Below are 7,075 nucleotides of genomic sequence, written 5' to 3' on the forward strand. Positions count from 1 at the left end.
ACTGAGCTGAGGAAGCAAGTCAATAAGCAGCCTTTCTCCATGTACCCTGCCTATGCTCCTACATGGCTTCCTGCCATGACTTCCCTCAGTGATAGAGAGCAATGTGGAAGTATAAGGCAAACTAAGCCTTTTCCAAACGGAAGGGAGGAGAGAGGGATGGGATTGGGATTTGTTGAAGGATAACTGGGAAGGGAGCTATCATTGAAAATGTAAATAAATACCCAAATGAATGATGAAAAAAATATAAGTCCTGTCCAGAACTCTGATGTGACAATGTGAAACTGCTCATCCACAATCTCCTAAGCTCCCATATGCGGGGCATAGGCATGAGTGTCTTTGGGTTGTGCATGCAGGCCACCGAGATCCACATCAACCCTGTGGAGTTCAACCCTGACTTCTTGGCACAGATGATCCCCAAAGTGAAGTGGGCAGTGCTTGTGCAGGCAGCAGACACCTCAATCTTGGCCGAGGTACCCAAAACGCAAACTGACAGCTATGAACAGGACGAGATGTTTTTGAGGAAGATGTACCCATGTGTGACTTGAGATTGATGTACTGGAGCGCGTTCTGCAATGCCCAGAATCTGGTCATCTTTTCCCCATCATTCGCAGGATCCCCAATATGCCGTTGAATGATGAGGAGACTGAGAGGTAACCTTGCTAGCAACCACACTGGGAGGTGGGAGGGGTTGCGTGGGTGGAGGAACAGCCTCATAGAAGCAGGGGGAGAGGGGATGGGATAGGGGGCTTCTGGGAGGGTGGGAAACTGTGAAAATGGACAACATTTGAAATGTAAATAAAGAAAATATCCAATTTTAAAAAAGACCAACCAGAGAGTGTGCACCACAGAGGCAGACAGCTTCTGGGAGAGGCGGGAGCCACAGAGCCGCTGAGGCAGCACCCTTTTGGGGCCACAGACATCCGGCACCCTCCCAGCCAGAGGACAGTGGTCCCACCCTGCACGGGATCCCTCTGCCTCAGGAGAAGGAAGCGCCATCTTGGTTCCGGGACTCCGCTGAACTTAGGAACTTAGTCTGCACAGGTGAGAGTGTGCACCACAGAAGCTGACAGCTTCTGTGACCTGCTAAAGGAACACAGCATCTGGTAAAGGTCCTGTTTTAGGCCTTCTTCTTCAGCCAGGAGGAGGTCCAAACACCAGATATCTGTGCACCTTCCCTGTAAGAGGAGAATTTGTCAGCAGAGAGTGCTCTAACCACTGAAACTCAGAGGAGAGAGCTTGTCTCCCAGGTCTGCTGATAGACGGTAATCAGAATCACAAGAAGAACAATCTCTAAACAGAGACAACTATAACAACTCCAGAGATTACCAGATGGCGAAAGGTAAATGTAAGAATCTTACTAACAGAAACCAAGACCACTCACCATCATCAGAACCCAGCACTCCCACTTCACCCAGTCCAGGGCACCCCAACACACCTGAAAAGCTAGACCTGGATTTAAAAGCATATCTCATGATGATGGTAGAGGACATCAAGAAGGACTTTAATAACTCACTTAAAGAAATACAGGAGAACACTGCTAAACAAGTAGAAGACATTAAAGAGGAAGCACAAAAATCCCTTAAAGAATTGCAGGAAAACATAACCTAACAGGTAGAAGACATTAAAGAGGAAACACAAAAATCCCTTAAAGAATTGCAGGAAAACACAACCAAACAGGTGATGGAATTGAATAAAACCATCCAAGACCTAAAAAGGGAAGTAGACACAATAAAGAAAACCCAAATTGAGGCAACGCTGGAGATAGAAACCCTAGGAAAGAAATCTGGAACCATAGATACGAGCATCAGCAACAGAATACAAGAGATGGAAGAGAGAATCTCAGGTGCAGAAGATTCCATAGAGAACATCGGCACAACAATCAAAGAAAATGGAAAATGCAAAAAGATCCTAACTCAAAACATCCAGGAAATCCAGGACACAATGAGAAGACCAAACCTACGGATAACAGAAGTGGATGAGAATGAAGATTTTCAACTCAAAGGACCAGCAAACATCTTCAACAAAATTATAGAAGAAAACTTCCCAAATCTAAAGAAAGAGATGCCCATGAACATTCAAGAAGCCTACAGAACTCCAAATAGACTGGACCAGAAAAGAAATACCTTCCAACACATAATAATCAGAACAACAAATGCACTAAATGAAGATAGAATACTAAAAGCAGTAAGAGAAAAAGGCCAAGTAATATATAAAGAAAAGCCTATCAGAATTACACCAGATTTTCCACCAGAGACTATGAAAGCCAGAAGATCCTGGACAGAAGTTATACAGACACTAAAGGAATACAAATTCCAGCCCAGGCTACTATACCCAGCCAAACTCTCAATTAACATAGATGGAGAAACCAAAGTATTCCACGACAAAAACAAATTCACACATTATCTCTCCACGAATCCAGCCCTTCAAAGGATAATAACAGAAAAAAACCAATACAAAAACGGGAACCAAGCCCTAGAAAAAACAAGAAGGTAATCCCTCAACAAACCTAAAAGAAGACAGCCACAAGAACAGAATGCCAACTTTAACAACAAAAATAACAGGAAGCAACAATTTATTTTCCTTAATATCTCTTAATATCAATGGACTCAACTCCCCAATAAAAAGACATAGATTAACAAACTAGCTACAGAAACAAGACCCAACATTTTGCTGCTTACAGGAAACTCATCTCAGAGAAAAAGATAGACACTACCTCAGAATGAAAGGCTGGAAAACAATTTTCCAAGCAAATGGTATGAAGAAACAAGCTGGAGTAGCCATTATAATATCTGATAAGATTTACTTCCAACCCAAAGTCATCAAAAAAGACAGGGAGGGGCACTTCATACTCATCAAATGTAAAATCCTCCAAGAGGAACTATCAATTCTGAATATCTATGCTCCAAATACAAAGGCGGCCACATTCATTAAAGAAACTTTAGTAAAGCTCAAAGCATACATTGCACCTCACACAATAATTGTGGGAGACTTCAACACACCACTTTCACCAATGGACAGATCATGGAAACAGAAACTAAACAGGGACACAGAGAAACTAACAGAAGTTATGAATCAAATGGATCTGGCAGATATCTACAGAACATTCTATCCTAAAACAAAAGGATATACCTTCTTCTCAGCACCTCATGGTACCTTCTCCAAAATTGATCACATAATTGGTCACAAAACAGGCCTCAAAAGATACAAAAATATTGAAATTGTCCCATGCATCCTATCAGATCACCATGGACTAAGGCTGATCTTCAATAACAAAATAAATAATAGAAAGCCAACCTTCAGGTGGAAACTGAACAACACTCTTCTCAATGATACCTTGGTCAAGGAAGGAATAAAGAAAGAAATTAAGGACTTTTTAGAGTTCAATGAAATGAAGCCACAACATACCCAAACTTATGGGACGCAATGAAAGCATTTCTAAAAGGAAAACTCATAGCTCTGAGTGCCTCCAAAAGGAAACTAGAGAGAGCACACATTAGCAGCTTGATAACATACCTAAAAGCACTAGAACAAAAGGAAGCAAATTCACCCAAGAGGAGTAGACGTCAGGAAATAATCAAACTCAGGGGCGAAATCAACCAAGTGGAAACAAGAAGAACTCTTCAAAGAATCAACCAATCAAGGAACTGGTTCTTTGAGTAAATCAACAAGATAGATAAACCCTTAGCCAGACTCACTAGAGGGCACAGGGAAAGCATCCTAATTAACAAAATCAGAAATGAAAAAGGAGACATAACAACAGATCCTGAAGACATCCAAAACACCATCAGATCCTTCTACAAAAGGCTATACTCAACAAAACTGGAGAACCTGGATGAAATGGAGAAGTTTCTAGACAGATACCAGGTACCAAAGAAGAATCAAGATCAGGTTAATGATCTAAACAGCCCTATATCCCCCAAAGAAATAGAAGCAGTCATTAATAGTTTCCCAACCAAAAAAAGCCCAGGACCAGATGGGTTTAGTGCAGAGTTCTATCAGACCTTCAAAGAAGATCTAATCCCAGTTCTTCACAAACTATTCCACAAAATAGAAACAGAAGGTACTCTACCCAACTCATTCTATGAAGCCACAATTACTCTGATACCTAAACCACAAAAAGACCCAACAAAGATAGAAAACTTCAGACCAATATCCCTTATGAATATTGATGCAAAAATCCTCAATAAAGTTCTTGCTAACCGAATCCAAGAACACATCAAAACAATCATCCATCCTGACCAAGTAGGTTTCATCCCAGGGATGCAGGGATGGTTCAATATACGGAAATCCATCAATGTAATCCAGTATATAAACAAACTCAAAGACAAAAACCACATGGTCATCTCGTTAGATGCGGAAAAAGCATTTGACATGATCCAACACCCATTCATGATAAAAGTCTTGGAAAGATCAGGAATTCAAGGCCCATACCTAAACATGATAAAAGCAATCTACAGCAAACCAGTAGCCAACATCAAAGTAAATGGTGAGAAGCTGGAAGCAATCCCTCTAAAATCAGGGACTAGACAAGGCTGTCCACTTTCTCCATACCTATTCAACATTGTACTTGAAGTCCTAGCCAGAGAAATTCGACAACAAAAGGAGATCAAAGGGATACAAATTGGAAAAGATGAAGTCAAAATATCACTTTTTGCAGATGATATGATAGTATATATAAGTGACCCTAAAAATTCCACCAGAGAACTCCTAAACCTGATAAACAGCTTCGGTGAAGTAGCTGGATATAAAATTAACTCAAACAAATCAATGGCCTTTCTCTACACAAAGAATAAACAGGCTGAGAAAGAAATTAGGGAAACAACACCCTTCTCAATAGTCACAAATAATATAAAATATATTGGCGTGACTCTAACTAAGGAAGTGAAAGATCTGTATAATAAAAACTCCAAATCTCTGAAGAAAGAAATTATAGAAGATCTCAGAAGATGGAAAAACCTCCCATGCTCATGGATTGGCAGGATCAACATTGTAAAAATGGCTATCTTGCCAAAAGCAGTCTACAGATTCAATGCAATCCCCATCAAAATTCCAACTCAATTCTTTAACTAATTAGAAAGTGCAATCTGCAAATTCATCTGGAATAACAAAAAACCTAGGATAGCAAAAACTCTTCTCAAGGATAAAAGAACCTCTGGTGGAATCACCATGCCAGACCTAAAGATGTACTACAGAGCAATTGTGATAAAAACTGCATGGTACTGGTATAGTAACAGACAAGTAGACCAATGGAATAGAATTGATGACCCAGAAATGAACCCACACACCTACGGTCACTTGATCTTCGATAAGGGAGCTAAAACCATCCAGTGGAAGAAAGACAGCATTTTCAACAAATGGTGCTGGCACAACTGGTTGTTAACATGTAGAAGAATGCGAATCGATCCATTCCTATCTCCTTGTACTAAGGTCAAGTCTAAGTGGATCAAGGAACTTCACATAAAACCAGAGACACTGAAACTTATAGAGGAGAAAGTGGGGAAAAGCCTTGAAGATATGGGCACAGGGGAAAAATTCCTGAATAGAACAGTAATGGCTTGTGCTGTAAGATCGAGAATTGACAAGTGGGACCTCATAAAACTACAAAGCTTCTGCAAGGCTAAAGACACCATCAATAAGACAAAAAAACCACCAACAGATTGGGAAAGGATCTTCACCTATCCTAAATCAGACAAGGGACTAATATCCAATATATATAAAGAACTCAAGAAGGTGGACTCCAGAAAGTCAAATAACCCCATTAAGAAATGGGGCTTAGAACTGAACAAAGAATTCTCACCTGAGGAAACTGAATGGCAGAGAAACACCTGAAAAAATGTTCAACATCCTTAATCATCAGGGAAATGCAAATCAAAACAACCCTGAGATTCCACCTCACACCAGTCAGAATGGCTAAGATCAAAAATTCAGGTGACAGCAGATGCTGGCGAGGATGTGGAGAAAGAGGAACACTCCTCCATTGTTGGTGGGATTGCAAGCTTGTACAACCACTCTGGAAATCAGTCTGGCGGTTCCTCAGAAAATTGGACATAGTACTACCGGAGGATCCAGCAATACCTCTCCTGGGCATATATCCAGAAGATGTCCCAACCGGTAAAAAGGACACATGCTCCACTATGTTCATAGCAGCCCTATTTATAATAGCCAGAAGCTGGAAAGAACCCAGATGTCCCTCAACAGAGGAATGGATACAGAAATTATGGTACATTTACATAATGGAGTACTACTCAGCTATTAAAAAGAATGAATTTATGAAATTCCTAGCCAAATGGATGGACCTGGAGGGCATCATCTTGAGTGAAATAACACAATCACAAAAGAACTCACACAATATGTATTCACTGATAAGTGGATATTAGCCCAAAACTTAGGATACCCAAGATATAAGATACAATTTGATAAACGCATGAAACTCAAGAAGAATGAAGACCAAAGTGTGGACACTGTGCACCTTCTTAGAATTGGGAACAAAACACCCAGGGAAGGAGTTACAGAGACAAAGTTCGTAGCTGTGATGAAAGGATGGACCATTTAGAGACTGCCCTATCCAGGGATCCATCCCATAATCAGCTTCTAAACGCTGACACCATTGCATACACTAGCAAGATTTTGCTGAAAGGACCCAAATATAGCTGTCTCTTGTGAGACGATGCCGGGGCCTAGCAAACACAGGAGTGGATGTTCACAGTCAGCTATTGGATGTATCACAGGGCTCCCAATGGAGAAGCTAGAGAAAGTACCCAAGGAGCTAAAGGGATCTGCAACCCTATTGTTGGAACAACATGATGTACTAACCAGAACCCTGGAGCTCTTGTCTCTAGCTGCATATGTATCGAAAGATGGCCTAGTCGGCCATCAATGGAAAGAGAGGCCCATTGGACTTGCAAACTTTATATGCCCCAATATAGGGGAATGCCAGGGCCAAAAGAATGGGAATGGGTGGGTAGGGAAGTGGGGGGAGCTATGGGGGACTTTTGGGATAGCATTGGAAATGTAATTGAGGAAAATATGTCATAAAAATATTAAAAATCAAAAAAAAAAGAAAGGGGAAGCTCGT

The 7,075-nt window shown here is 40.9% G+C and overlaps 1 pseudogene; it reads left to right on the forward strand.

Annotated features, from left to right (window-relative positions):
- The first annotated feature begins 266 nt into the window (after positions 1-266).
- On the forward strand, positions 267-654 carry LOC147004740 (multifunctional methyltransferase subunit TRM112-like protein pseudogene; annotated as a pseudogene).
- Positions 655-7,075: the final 6,421 nt, after the last annotated feature.

This window comes from Mus caroli, unplaced genomic scaffold (genome assembly GCF_978045245.1).
Source record: "Mus caroli unplaced genomic scaffold, Mus_caroli_1 scaffold_5, whole genome shotgun sequence".
NCBI lineage: Eukaryota > Metazoa > Chordata > Mammalia > Rodentia > Muridae > Mus > Mus caroli.